Source organism: Colius striatus, chromosome 10 (assembly GCF_028858725.1).
Source record: "Colius striatus isolate bColStr4 chromosome 10, bColStr4.1.hap1, whole genome shotgun sequence".
NCBI classification, from domain to species: Eukaryota; Metazoa; Chordata; class Aves; order Coliiformes; family Coliidae; genus Colius; species Colius striatus.
Window position 1 is genome coordinate 26,563,402 of NC_084768.1, and position 15,692 is coordinate 26,579,093.

The 15,692-nt window shown below is 38.3% G+C and overlaps 1 long non-coding RNA gene across 1 annotated transcript; it reads left to right on the top strand.

The window, feature by feature from the left end:
• The first annotated feature begins 5,508 nt into the window (after positions 1 to 5,508).
• On the top strand, positions 5,509 to 11,901 carry LOC133626275 (uncharacterized). The gene is made up of 4 exons (XR_009819379.1): positions 5,509 to 5,651; positions 7,640 to 7,866; positions 8,962 to 9,380; positions 10,116 to 11,901. It is a non-coding gene; the product is annotated as an uncharacterized LOC133626275 (long non-coding RNA).
• The last annotated feature ends 3,791 nt before the right edge of the window (positions 11,902 to 15,692 follow it).

The window sequence follows — 15,692 nt, forward strand, 5'->3', positions numbered from 1 at the left end:
TTTTCTTACCCATAAACATTTAAACAATTGGCCATAACCTATTGTCAGAATGAACGTGGGGTAGTCTAAAATTTGCCAGTGTACAGGATTAGTGTTCTGGTAAATCTCAGCACAACAATGTCATACACAGGTCTGTTCTAATCCCTTTTTGGCTGCTAGCATCTTCTCAGTGAAATGTATTTTCATAACCAAAATGGAAATTCATGGAAAATATCTTTAAAAGATGCAAACAATAGAATATTTCTGTTCTATTTTGGAGGGTTTTGGTACGAGGGGAGACAAGTTGCATAATGCTGTAGTCTCAAGGCTCAGATGAGCTAGCCAGTGGTGAAAAAAACTTTCTTTTTGAGTTAAAAATCTAAAAGACTGACATTTTACGTTGTCTAATGTATAGATAAAAGACCCCTTAGCAACTTAATTTTAAATGATCAGTGGTCATGTTATTGTTGGGCACCATTTCGAGGGTGTTTAATGTGTGTCATGCTCGACAAAAGTTTCTGAGAGACCTTTTCTGTCCTCAGCATGGAAAACTTTCCACTCCATTTTCTTCCAGGAGGCTTATTTTCCCAGCACTTATCTTCTCTTTTTGTGTCTTATCTTTCTCCTTGGTAAGATTGTTTTCCCAATTCATATACAGAAGCCCAGGTGGACTCTTTCCATGCCATGGTACCCATAGGTTCAGAGATAGCACTGTTTGTTCAGGTAATGTTGGTGAATAAGACACATTATAATTTTAAAAGCTTTTTCTAGAAAAAGAAAGACCTTGTCTGCCTCTGGAGAATGGAAGTAAATTACATTCTTCTATTATATATGTGAATCTGATTATGGGAATGACTGAGTTAATTTATCTTGTTGTAAAGGACGTGGCATCTTCCAAAATGCACGTGATTGTTTTTAGTGTTGTTGATTTTAGCTATGGAATAGCCATTTCTCAGTGTATATTACAATTGCATCTTGTTTTCTAAGAGGGAGTGGATGCAGCACTAGAAAGCAATTATGGAACTAATATATTTCCCTGAAATGCACTCTGTGATACAGCATTTTGTTCATGTTTCTAAAAATTACTAAAACTTCTGCTTAAATTATCTTGGTATCAGAAATACTTATATCAATTCATCCCAAAGATACCATCTTGGGAAGGATATGTTTTCCATTATTGGCATAAATAAGTTGCCTTCAAGATCAAAAATGTTTTATCACCAAGGAGTATAATGCCTGTCTACTCCATGCACTGGGGCACTTGAACTGTATGTCACGAAGAAAAAGGATATGTATTTTGGTGTCTAAAAGAACCAAACAACAAAGCAGACAGTCATCATACAAAAGTAACCTCTTCAAACAAACCCTCTGTCACCCAGCCTCGTGTTGAATTTTGTGTAGGAGTCTGTTCCTTTTTCTCAGTGTACCACACATTACCACTGTCTCAGCTTCAAGAATGATCAGAGACCTAGAAAACATGATCTAAGATGAAAGACTGAAAGAACTGGGGTTGTTTAGTCTAAAGAAAAGGAAAATGTTGGGAAAAGTGGTAATGATCTTCAAAAATGTAAAAAGTTCCTCTTCAGAGAGAAGGAATATGTTCTTCTCTATGTCCAGTGGTCTAGGACAAGAGGTGATGGACTTGGAGATTTAAGGTGGACATTAGCAAATTATTTCCAACTGCAAAAGTAGTTTAACACTAGAAAAGATTGCCTGGGAATCTGACTTACTGAAGACTTTGAGAGGCAGCTTAGGCTGAATGTGTCAGGAATAGTATTAGTTGCAGTAGATTATATACAGTTCACCCCAAAATTATATTGTTTCATTTCTCTTGGATGATTGACAACATATTCATTACTGCTGTGTTGTTTTAATTCTCACTTTTCCTTATATCCTTAGAAAATGCCAGCAAGAAAACATGGCAGTAGATAAAAAATTGGTAAGTGGAATAGGTATCGAAGTTCCCAACAACAGAATATTAAGGAATCCTAAGTGCTGCACGATAACTGTTGTGTTTGAGTGAGAATATGACTTGCTGCCGTGTCACCCAGACAGGCTTTGGGAGTACTGGGCTGGCATTCAATAAGTAGTGGATATTCCATACACAGAAACCTATAGTTGAACTATTTTACATTTTCATTTAATTTTAATAAATTTAATTTAAAATGTTAATTGAACTGTTGGTCTTTCTTCACTTTTTGCTTTGTTTGCAAGGAGCAAGCTCTATCCAGAGTTCACCAGTGGCCAGTTTCTTAGTCATCAGGTACCGTCACTGTGGGTTCAGGAACATTCTGCCCAAGGTGTGGGGAAAAGATAGGTACTTGGAGGATCAGATCCAGAAGCCAAAATTACCTCAGTTGCTGAGGGGTCTGAAGTTGAACATGATATTGTTTCGTCCAAATTTGACTTTTATCCCGGAGACTTTTTGTTCCTCACAAAGCCTTTGGTTAACTCCCAACAGTAAGGTAAGTATCCAATATGCTTATTGCTCTTTAAAACAGATTTAGGGCATTTATTATTTGTCCAGGTTGAAGAGGCTTTCTGCACACAACTTAAAATACCTCTTGTGTACCTTCTCCTAAGTTGTCCTAGTTTTCTGATTTCCACTATTGTTCCTGTAGCCTAAAAGTCTTTTCTTCCTGAGGGTAGGCATAGGTCTTCTGCAAGACCTAAGTGATAAAATGACACAAGGAAAGATTCCTAAGAAGCTATGGAATGTGACAATCTGACATACAACTCTGGCCCAGGCCCACATCACCTATGTCTTTGTCATTCCTTGACAAAAAACTGTTGAAACTGTTTCTGGATACTGAATGACATCTGTAGGTACTGTGTTCTAATCCTTTGCAATCTCAACATTTTTCCTAATATCTAAGATTGCCACAAGTCAGACTCTTAATTATGTGTCCTACCTGCATTGATTTTAGATGTCTGAAGGCAGTTATGCTGCTTTCTTTCAGTCTTTCCTTATGGATCGTGATTTGTAAACCTCCCATGTTTCACTGTGCCCCATACTCTTTGTTCCACTTTTTTGGTAAGCATGGCAGGGCACTGCAGTTAAAACCTCAGTGTTGTGGAAAGAGAATATTATTTATGATGTGCAAAAATGCCATTTATCAAACTTAGTGCCATGTCTTTCATAATACATCATTGACTTCAGTTTGTAGCTCAGTGTCACTCCTTATTCTTCTCCATGTAATTCCTACCTACTCAGATTCTCTTATTTTATTCATCTCCAGGTGATTATTTTGAAGGATACTATTTTGCAATTCCTTTTGAAGCTCTGGTCTGTAACAGCTTAGCTACCTGAATTACAGGAGACAAGGTGCTGGAGACTGAACGAAAGGAACATGAGGTATCACTGAAGATTTTGTACAAAACATATTAGGTGATTGTGAATGACTGCCTCTGGCACTGGGGAGGAGTTAGTCTTTGGGAAATTCACAGTCTGACCAGAAGTGTTTCCCCTCCTTAAGGTTCGGTTTTACTTTTTGAACAGTCCATGTGTGTACACCCTCCTCTCGGAGGGAGAGCATGCAGAAACTTTGTACCACTATTTACCTATACGTGTCCGAACACTGCTGGTGTCTGATGGAATACTGTGCTTCCTGCAAAAGAGTCTAGACAACAGCTACATCATGCAGAAAACAGGAATGATCATAAAGAAAGGTGTTTCTAGTGCTACAAAAAAGGATACCAGAAGATAGTTATACAGTCCCAGTTAATATGTCCTCATTGTATGGAGATTCCTACAAGCCTTGAAAACCTTGGTTGATTAAGTTTATTTATATGACAAAAGAGGAGGGAGGCCTTTTTTTTTTTTTAGCAGAACAGATCACATACTGTTTAAACAAACACTTCCCACACACTGAAACAAGGCAGCCAAAGGTAGTGTGAGTCTGTTCCTATTTGGTTTAAAATGTTTCAGATTTTTTTGTATCTAAGAATAAATTCTTTTTCTTTCAATTTATTTGAAGCACATGCCTACAGTTAGTTTTTGTGACAGCAAGCATTTCCCTCTTTCAGTTAAGTTTATGGAATTTACAAGCTCTGTGGAGCTACTTTCTCTTAACATTTTTTGGAGGTGTCTTAGCAGGGACATCTTAGCAGTGGACTTGCAGATTACTTTAGAAATTAATACATTAGGTTAGATATCAACTTAGGTAATGTCTTAAAAAGCATACACTTCGTTTGGTGTTTGGACTGTGCTCTTTTTCCACAAAAGCTTGGATAGAAGCAGATGATCACAAAATATCTGTGAGACACAGGATGCATGTAAGGGTGTGTATTGCCTCTGACTCGTAAGCTGTACACCCACACCATGCAAGGGTTAAGGACAATATACAATCACTTGCTGCTCCCTTGATTTCCTGAGAGATTATTGTTTTTATGTGAGAAATGGAGAGGGAGATTACTTTTTTGAGGACTGTTCCTGTGCCAGAATTTGAAAGTGTGGACTAAAAGTGTTCCTGCAGCTGTGATGCCATTCTTTGCATCAGAATCTTAACTTTGGATACAAAGATCTCCGTTGTAGAAGCCCCATCTTGTGGACAACCAATCAATGACTACTTCAGCTCAAGTGAGATTTGAAATACTTAGAAAATATGAAGATATTTTGATAGTCTTTGCAATGAAGTGGAGAGTCTTAATATTACTGGACAATATGGAAACTTCATTCATGTGTAGAAACCGGCATTTGTGTTTTGAAGGCTATTTCTACAGGTAAGAAACAGTGAGCTACAGAGAGGTGGCAAACAGGGATGGAACAAGAATATCATCCCCAGAGCTCTGTTTTAATCTGAATCAGCTAAAACACTAACAAGCCTGAATCCTGCCTTCAATTCCCAGAACAGCTTCCTGTAGAATTTGTGTAGTATAAATCAGCATTTCAGTGGTAAATCATAAAAAGGCAGAAGGACAGTCTTTGAAAACAAAATTGTTAAGACAGAAGAAATAGTGAAGTATGAATGAAAATTGAATCTGGAAATTTGGGGAATATCCCTAAGGAAATACTTGGTTTCAGCACAAAGTAACGGAAAAGGGTAAAAACCTCCAGATTCAATGAGCCATCATACTTGATAGGAAGACTAGTAGGAAGGTGAAAAGACCACGAGGACAAACCTATGAGAAAAGTGTTTTCAAATTTCAATGTGAAGTTAGTAGAATAAATTATATATCTTCCATTATATAGAATAATATATACATATAATTAGAAGGTATTTTTGTCACTCTGAAAAAATTGGGTTACTGTGTGATAGTTCTCTGTTTCTTCTGGATGAAGAAATTAGGAAACTCTGTTCTGCTGTTTTCCATTTAATTACAAAAGCTAGAGTGAAGTAGCCAGAAATGGTAGTGACATCTAGGGAAAGTTTGGCAGAAGTGCCTCTATGGTAAAACATCTCCATTTTTTGCTTCTTAGGTTGGCATTTGACAGTTAATGCTCCATGTGAAAATAGTAATGTCCTGAGCAACATAACCTCTTGAGAAGCAAACATAATGAATGTGAGAATATGATCTTTATTTTAAGGTTTTGCAATTATCTTAGTAGGAGTTTTGAGTGCTGATAGTAGAAAAGAGCCACTTTTCACTGCATTTGCAAGTAAAATCCGTGTGAATTTTAAGCAGGAGCCAATCTACTCTTCAAAAGACATCCCACATCTCTAACTCAAAATGTAAGTGTTCTGGGCTTTTTTTTCCATGAAGGTAGTGTACCCAGGGAAAGTTTGGTTGGAATGTCTTTCTTGGAAGGGATGACAAGAGTAAAAAGTAATATGGCATGTGAATAAGGTACCTTACCAGCCCCTTTGTTGAAAGAACGAAGGTTGCTATTCTTACAGGTGGATGTCTGACTAACTAAACATTGATTAAAAAGGAGACAAAAGCTCATGATCTGGATGTCATGAGGAATTTCCTAGTTCTTATCAAGAAGAGTCTGGATGAAATGTTCACTTGAAAGACATATTGGGTACAATATATTTTAATACCTAAAATTACCTGTAAAAGAGATTGTACAGGTGCCACTTTAGAGCTTAGTTGAAAATATCTCTTTACTTTGTATTGAATCTGAAGACTTCCATGTTTATCCTTCAGTAGCATGGGAATTTTATACATCTCATTCATAACACAAACACATTTAAAAACATCACCATTCTTCAGAGATTGATAGATAAAACTTTATAGTTACCAGCATATTACTGAAAAATGCAAAGCAATGCCTATGGATGCTGAGGAGTTCCTGACTGTTTCCTTTTATTTTTCATAGCGATCCAAAGCCTCTTTTGAAGTAGAATTCTACATTTTTAGTGAAAGGCATCTTTGAGCAATTGTCTGAGACAGGCAAAACCTTTGACTAAAATGTATTTTCTCATTTTTTTTACTTCAGTCTTGCTCCTCAAGGAAGGGAATATTAAGACTTTAGCAATATACAGAACCAAAACTTTTACTTGAGAGCAGATTCTGCTGGAACCACCATGTGCAATAAAAATCAAAATCTATCTTAACTAGACATGAAGCCATGAGAGGAGCTTTGTGACACCTTTCTATGGAAGGTGTTTCTTCCTCAAGATGTAGGGAACAGCAGAAGCCAGTTCACCCCTCAAGGGAAATGCATATGAAGTGGGAATAGCTGCTTAGAATTCCCAGCATTTAAATGGTGAGGCATGAACAATTCAATAAGAGGGATACAGATAGATCTTGGTATGGTGTGAAATCTAGGGAAGAGGCAGTACCCTAAAAAAAGGAAATAAATATATAAAGCTTGTAATAAAAGGGTATTGGAAAGCACAAATTTGAGAAGGATATAAATTCCAGAGAAACTATGTCCAGGAAGGGAATAACAATGCTCAGATTCCTTACTTCACCAAGTGAATTCATTGTAGTACAGCAAAAAGAGACAGCCTCCAGTATAAAAGACAGATTACTTACCTATTCTGAGCAGAAAGCTCTAAGAAAAGATCTTTGGTAAAGACAGAAGTCTCAGGAATACAAGGCAAGGGCAAGTATCCAGTGATATTTTTTATATTGAACTGTATTTGAAGTTCTAGTTGCTTGTATGTGCTGATATGAGAAAGGAGGAAACTGATGACATCAGGACACTGGACTGTTGGACATTCCTCTGCTAATATGTACAAAGAAACATTCAGTTGTGATGTATCATAAACAGAGGGTTGGTTCCTAAAAGATGCAGAGTAATATGAATCTTTTCTACTACTAAATTTTATCCAGAAAATACAGCAGGACTGTGAACTCAGAGTTTGAGTGTAAACTTGCAGTAATCCTCTGGCAGAAGAGTTGTATAGGTGTGTAAAACCTATTTCAAAGAGAATGGAGAGGTGTGACTGATACTTTGAGCAGATTCTTCTTTTTAATCAAAGGGAGGAAAGCTTTTGTTCTACCTCTTTATAAACTCACTAGAGCCAATTCTTCATACCAAATCTTTTGTTTTATTGATCAGCGAGTGTTTTGTCATTGCAATTAACTTGTCAGAAGAGATGGTGCTATAGAAAATATTAAAGAACAATATTGATGTTGCTGTAGTGTTTTACCAGAATAGTTGTTTGAAGTATGCAGTTCATTACTTACATTTTCATGTCTGTGATATCAGCCTGTTCCACCACTCTGCACCTGTACTGTCTCTGCCTTGTGTCCTTTCCTTCTCCAGCTCAGTCCCTTTCTCTGGAGCTGTGCTAGTGCCACATTGCCATAACTCCACTGCTGCTTGTGTTAGTCAACATTGACAGATCCACTTCCCCAGAAGCAGATCCTGATCCCTGTGCACGAACAGATGAGCAAGGTAAGGAGAAGGAAAGGCCCTCACCAGCACCAAAGACAACTTGAAAGTTCTCTGAGCGTTATCCAAAAGGCTCAACAGTTCTACAGTTCCTTATGGTAAGACACTTTTTTTCTGATGTTAATGTCACAAACATTTTAGAACAGCATCAGCCATTAATTACTGTCACTACTTTTAATTCTGTGTTTCTGTTTCAAATTTTCCCCAGTTCGGTCAGAACCAAAAGTTAATGCCCGCTGGCTAATTTCCAGTGCATGCCTCCACAGAACAACTGTTGCCTTTAACTGGTGGAGAGATCAAGGCTTGAACTGACAAAAGACATCTGTATCTTGGAAAACAAATTAATGTTTATGTTTTAATTTATAAGTTCCTGGCCCTTTTATGGTTCCTGTTTTTCAAGTAATGTCTCTTTGAATCACTAGCTGATGGAGAGTCAAAATGGAAAGGGCGCAGGAGAAAATTATCACAATATAACATCTGGTCTGCATTGGAAAAAGCTGAGAAAGATATTCAACATCCCTGAGAGGCACTTTGAAAGTCAGTCTGTGAAAAATCATACAGGTTATGCCAATCCACTGTTGTTTTGGGAAGAGTTACTCTTCTTCCTAGCATCTGAATTTTAATCTCACTTCAGCATGCATATGTGAGGGCTGAGAGTGGTATGAAAGGTGTTTGCTTTTCATCATGTGAATCTGAATCCCAGCATTGTCCTAATTATATCATGGGATTTTGCCAGTCTCACAGTTTTCTTTTGAGCATACTAGCTCAAAGAAAGCTTTTTGAGTCAGAAGGAAGGTAAAAGGTTGTTAGCTAGACTGTGTGTTGGCTCGTGTACTGGTGTGTCACTAATGGGAAGGAGTTGTGCTTTGCCTAATTGTCTTTGTTTTCTGCAGTCACTGACTATGAGAAATGCAAAGAAACCCTGGGCCAACCCAGGTAGTAAAGCTACCACTAGAGGAATAAACTCTTTCCACCACGGGAAACTTTGGTCTTTTAAGTCATCATTGTTCATCCAGAGCAGAACAATTTGACATATGTAACAAACAACACTGAAAATTGTTTGCCAAACAAAGGCATACACTGCAGATGGAAGAACTGATGAAAATTGTTTATAGACAAGGATTTTTCAAGAACAAGGTTGTTCTCTTCCTTGCCAAGACAAACACATTTGACAGAACATCTCCTTTCTTTAGGCTGCCTGAGGACCCACTGGAAGGTCTATGGACCTTTCTCCACAGCAAATTTGTCTTGTGAAAATGTAAGTGTATTATCCACAGTTACACTGTGGCAGCTGCAGAGGAAGTGGAAGGTTCTGGGGAATACATGAGGGAGAGCTGGATTATTGGCTTCAAAACAGTACAGAGCGCTTTTGGAAACTGGAAGTTTGAGTTGGATGTTACTGCTACAAAAGGTTATCTGTGAGTCAAACATAATGGTAATTAGTCTGCTATCTTTAGACCTCAACGCTAACAACGTGATGGAATTGAGAATCCCTGTTCTTTAGAACTGCAGTTTTCCAAGATGCCATCATTCCTACAGAGAATGTCAGGTTTGCACTGTTGGAGGCTTTCAGAGTTACCTTTAGAAATCTGTGCACAGATGCTTTTCTAAGGTAGGATATAATCATCTCAAATCAATGTTTTAAATGAGCTAGTTATTTTCAGAAAGCGTGTAACGAGCATAAATACAATCCCTGATACTGACATAAAACATGCATTGGCAGAATAATATGATTAGTATTTCCCTGATATAGATTATGAAGTATTTGATTTTTGGAGGGGACGCCTTAGCAAATGAAGCAATAACCAGATAACCTCTTTATTATCAACATATTGGAGTCACATTGGGTCTAGCAGACCAAGACATAAGTGTATAAATAACACCTGTGATAATTATTAGAAGACATTGAATTTTGCTTTGGATGAACTCATCCTGAAACCACAAAATTAGGTCTTCAGACATAAATAACTTATGAAGTTCAAATACACTTAGTCATAAGTTCCCATCCTCTGCCACTGCTTTTCCCTGACTTACTGCTTTTATAGCACATCTCTGCAGTATTCTCTGCGTGGGATGGGCTTTTTGGTGGGGAGAGTATTACTTTAACATGACACCTCTAGCAGCAGTTCTTACTTCTGCTGCTTTCCTTTTATAAATTTACAGCCTATTCTATCTGTCAAAGCCTGGCATAGCTCCAAGTTGCCCATTTCTCAGAATACAGGAAATTAATGTCTAATAAGCTGAGAGACTTATGCAACCTTCATTCACTGCAAATAGTATTAAATAACTTAATGTTATTACTTTGTCTTTTGATAGTTAGAGACTCGTGCGCTTTGTTTTTCTGTAGACCAAATAGGTTCTGCATTTGGACTTGAAGAGGCTGAGTTCATCCTTCTCATCTTGCAGACACTCAGAATGTCACCTCAATATTCTTCTCTTATTGAAAGACTCCTGAAACATTCATATCTGGGGTTTGGTGCCCATCTCCACCTCTCCCTGTGGTAGGAACCCCTTTTGTTCCCCAATGTAAGGGTTATGTACTCCCTACCCCAGGGGTACTGGCTGCTTTCTCCCTCATCCTGTCCTTCCCAGGATTTTCTCCAACCTGACCACTGTTCTGCCTGCTCCATCCCATTTTATGTTCATACTCACTGCAGTTCTGTGTCAGTGGGTGCATTTGAAAATGCCAAAGTCTGACTTTAAACCATACAGATTAGCACTATAATTTCAGGGGCTTGCCTCCTGCATGTATCAATTTAATAAGTGGATTTATAGTGGATAATTTCAAACTGTTAAAGCCCTCTGAGGCTCCTTCTGTCTGGCTTCTGTAATGTGTAAAGTGACATAGGGTCACTGATGCTGTGGAAATTGGTTTTGCAGTTGATAGGCTAATTCAGCAAGAAATCAGTTCTTGCAGAAACCCAAAGGAAAATATTTTAATGTAGTGCCATGCTACCTTGCTGACTTCCCAGGAAAGAGATAATTAAAACATTCAAGGGAGTTCCACATCTCTGGAGAAAATGCCCTTATGGAAGGACAAGGTTATTTTTACCATGCAGCTTATTAGCTTCTTTTCTAAAAGCAAATCAACTGAATGTAATGGACATAAAATAACATTTTCACCTGTTCAAGACAATGAGAAATGAGATATTGTAAAAACTGGGTTCAATATAAGAATAGACTTGTCATAGTCTCTTCTGTGTCACTCAGCCCAGGTTTCCAGTAACCACTACTGCAATTTTCCAGGTGAAAACTTCCATCCAAATACATCCAGAGCCATTAATAAATGCAACTGATTGCAGTGGGGAATAGAATTGCATTGATGGTGCCCAAGGAGAAGGAGAACCTGCACTCAGTATGAGTAAGGGGTAGCAAATACCTTATTTTGTCAGAAACAAGTAATTAAGTTAAATTGAACATCATTTCAATAGTCAATCTCTAAGAATAATCACTAAGAGTTTAGAAGCTCTGTATTTTTTCCAAACAATGCACTTATACTAGGGAATTACTGAGTGCAAAAAGTGAAACGGCACTAATATTTCCTGTATTAAGATACTAAAGAAAAAACAATTTTACCGAGATAAACTGCTTTATCTGAGATGTGAAGAGTAAGCAGATTAAAACTGAATTTCCAAGAGACAATTCTAAAAAGATCTGTTATTGTAAAAATTGGTGTTTTTCATGAGCTATTAAAGGAAAAAACCAGATATTTTACTCCTTATCTTTTCATAAAACAGGTGCAATACTGCTATTCCCAAAGGAAAGGCACCAGTTCCAACATGAGTAGTGTGTGTTCTAGAATGAAGGATAAATAAACAAGAAACTTAAAAGCCTTAATGTGAAGATAACATCATTATTTATAACAGCATTCAGTGTGTTCAGACTATTCTGTTTCAGATGGCCCAGGAATGCAAATATGTGACATCATATCATTTTTTTGTCATTAATGGAAGTGTTTCCTTTGAAGAGTACACTGTTGTTTTCTGTTCAGTCTTTCTGTCATTAATACTGAAGTTCTTCTGGCCCAGCTATCTCTGTATGTGCATGTTAGCTAAAGATGGCTCTCCAGTGTTTCCTAATACAGGCTTTATACCAAACAGTATATTTAATTGCATTACATTACATTTTAATAAACTGGCTTTCTAAAAATGTATATTGATTTATATTCTGATCTTTCCTTATAGTCTGTTTCAGGGTGACATTGTTTTGGACTGAACTACCTCAAGGTTTACTTTAGCTGTTTTAACTCCACTCCTGTAATCCACTCCAGCCTTCATTTTTCAGGTGGTAACTTCTCCAACAATGAATATTGTTACAAAAAAAAAGTTCTTTAACAAAGAGCAAATTTTACTTTGCATTTTGTTATTATCTAGGTTTCTTTCTCAATGCAATACCTGTAAATTGGGTTCTTTTTAGCTAAGAGTCCTCAGAGGCCATGGCAATGCCTTTGCTGTACTCCTCATCCTTCTGAAAGTACACAGCAGTGGGTGGCAGCAAGGAACATTCACCTCCTTTACTAAAGATAAATAGCTGTAAGTATACATAATTGTGGAATCTTTGTGAGTGTCATGTCACCAAAACCCAGTGAGCCACAGCTGCTGAGTAAGATCTGCAAACTTTATTGGAGATGAGTTTGTTTCCCTGGCAAACAGTCCTCAGTCTATCATTTTACCTAGTCTGAGATTTTCTGTGCTTGGTTTCTTCCACAGTGATTTGATTTTCTCAAATGCTAGACCACTTCTTCTTAGATCTTGGGCAAGCATCCCCATAAAAGTTTGTTCACCACCTGTATTTATTCATTTAGTTTGGTTTAGTGAACTCTGATGTTTGCTGTAACATTCCATTTCTGTTAGAAACATGAGGGCAGTGGCAAGCTGTGGAGCAGACTCTGTGGGTGCTAGCAAAAAAACTTGATTTACTGGATATTCCTATCACTATCATGATTAATTGCAGAGAGATACCTGGGAGTCCTGATTGTTAATAAGCTAAATATGAGCCAGCAATATGCCCTCGTGGCCAAGAAAGCCAATGACATCCTGGGATGCATCAACAAGAGTGTGGCCAGCAGGTCAAGGGAGGTTCTTCCCCCTCTCTACTCTGGCCTGGTGAGGCCTCATCTGGAATCCTGTGTCCAGTTCTGGGCTCCTCAGCTCAAGAGGGACAGGGAAGTGCTGGAGAGAGGCCAGCACAGGGCCACCAAGATGATCAGGTGAATGGAACATCTTTCATATGAGGAAAGGCTGCGGGAACTGGGGCTGTTTAGTCTGGAGAAGAGGAGACTGAGGGGAGATCTTATTAACATTTATAAATATCTAAATGGTGGGTGTCAGGAGGTTGGGACATCCCTTTTTTCTGTAATAGCTAGCAACAGGACAAGGGGTGATGGGATGAAGCTGGAACACAAAAAGTTCCACTTAAATATAAGGAAAAACTATTTCTCTGTTCAAATGAGGGAGCCCTGGCACAGGCTGCCCAGAGGGGTTGTGGAGTCTCCTTCCTTGGAGGTCTTCAAGACCCGCCTGGACATGTTCCTGTGCGACCTGATCTAGGTGACCCTGCTTCTGCAGGGGGGTTGGACTAGATGATCTCTAAAGGTCCCTTCCAACCCCTACCATTCTATGATTCTATAATTGAGAAAAGTTTGTGAATGCACAAAAATATAGAAGAGGTGAGAAGAAAGAAATCAGTATAAACGATTTAAAAAGACATATTGTCTATCAAATTTTTTAAAAAGTCAACTGAGAAGGGTACTTAAAAGATTTTTTCCTCACTTGAAGGCTGTAGAGTTTCCAGGTCTTGTTTAATACTTACTTGTTTGTCAAAGAGTTAAAGTAGAAATGGAAATGCTCCAGTGGGTGAACCTTCATATACTGCTAAGGAGAGTTTATGGAGTGACATTGTGATAGTATGGTCAGTACTAGTGGAGGGGCCTGTGGTGTTTGCACTGCAGAGGTTTGTGTTTGAAGGAAAGACATGAAGTGAGGGGTCTGTGCCTCTGTGCTGTTCCAGAGACACAGAAGCTGCTCATCCCACAGGGTTTATGCATGTAAGATCATCAGGCAGAGTTCAGCACAGTCCATTGTCAGTCCAGGTCTCTGTCTTCTCCACCTTTACCTTATGCTCATGTAAATAACAGATAGAAATAGAAAATGCAATTCAGTGTTTAATATTGTGCTTCTCAAGCTTGCTCTGATCAGCATGAACACAGTGGATGTGTGCTGCACACATCTTGGAGATCTTCTGTTTGAAATTCTAGCTCCTCTATGCTTTACTGATTTGCCCATATAGCAGATTATGTAACACCCTGTTATTTCAACTGTGAAAGGTTGTTCTGGGAATCTAATGGCCAACAGAATGGAATTTACATTTTTGGTTTGGTTTGTTTTTTCAGTGAGCATTTAAAAGTTCTACCAGTTCATCTCTATCAGAGATTATTTGTCTTGTGGCTTAAGTTGGACACCAATCTCACTGTTGAGTTTACATTTATGGAATAGTACCTAAGGTTTTCTCCATGTACTCAGTATTATGGGTCTGATTTTGCAAGTCTTGTTGCTTGGGACACTTGCACAATTCATGTCTGTTTGCACAGCAACAACAAACCTGGAGTTCAGATGCTGCTAGTTAGTCAATGCAGAAGAAATAAAAATAGTTTGGAAGGCTACCACTCTTCTTGGCTGATGCTCAGAAGAGATGGTAAAAACTGCAAAGACAGCTGAGCACGCTGATGACAATATTTATTACATGTGTTATTTCATAAGTGGATTTTTATATATCAGTTTTCTGATGTACATATTTTACTCTGCTTTAGCAAATCGTGTGTGAGTATGGTTGTTTCCCAAAATGACTGCTCTGTTTTAGTTGGGTTTATTGCAACTAGTCAACTCTTCAGTCCGTGTAGTGATGTCCACAAGGTGGTGCCACAGCTAAAAAGTTAGCCATAAATAAGGCAAATATCATTTGATATTTCTGCCTGCCTGTTCTGACTGACTAAAGTATCTGTATTGTTAAAGAATTAATAATTATTTTGTAAACATAATGTCATCTGCATTTCTAATGACATCACAGGTTTACAAGCTTTTCTGTTTAATCTCTTGTGTGAGCAGAGTTGAGCCTGTCTGCTGAGTGGGAGCAACATGAGCAACACTCACACACCTGTGACAGTTCAAAATCATGTACCAAAGTGGAGAGACAGCTCAGGGTTAAGTAGGTAATGAGGAATGAAAAACTGGATCTGTAGAGACTAAGACCAGCAGAGTTGTGTATGTTCTAGCAGGGTTGCCAGTGCAGACACCAAGTCCCAGAGATGTATCTTCTCATGGAGAGCACAAAATGTATGTCTATGTCACTTCAGCAGTACTGCAAGAGTCAGTCTGAATCCAGATAAGCAGATAGATAGTTCATCCCCAGCTTCAGCTAAGTCAGGTTCCATGCAGTCACCCTGGTCTGGTATGGCACATTGTAACCTATTTCAGAGTTCTTTCTACAGCCAAGGATAGCCAGACTCCCCATTACCCTGTGACATGATAATGTGCAGTTGACTGTTAATACCAGAGGAGTATGAAGTGCTTACAGAGGGACCTGGTATGAGAGCAGCTGGATTAGTATATACAGGTAAAGTTTAGTAGTAGTGTTTTTTTCTTTCATGGTTAAAAAGGCAGCCATCCCAAACTCTGTTTAGTACAGGTGACCAAGTCTCTGAGCAACTTTCTATACAAGATCAGAGTATAGAAAGTAAAAGGCAGTTACAGGGAATGTAAAATGATTACATGAAATAACCACCCAGTACAGAAAAGACAATAAAACTTGCAGGAAAAAGTTCTTTGTATGGATCTGAATGGCTACAGTGTTTCATAGAAGACTCAGGTGTCCCAGAAAGGCTGAAGTGCAGAGGAGATAGGTTGTTCCTCTTGGCACATGTGTGTTC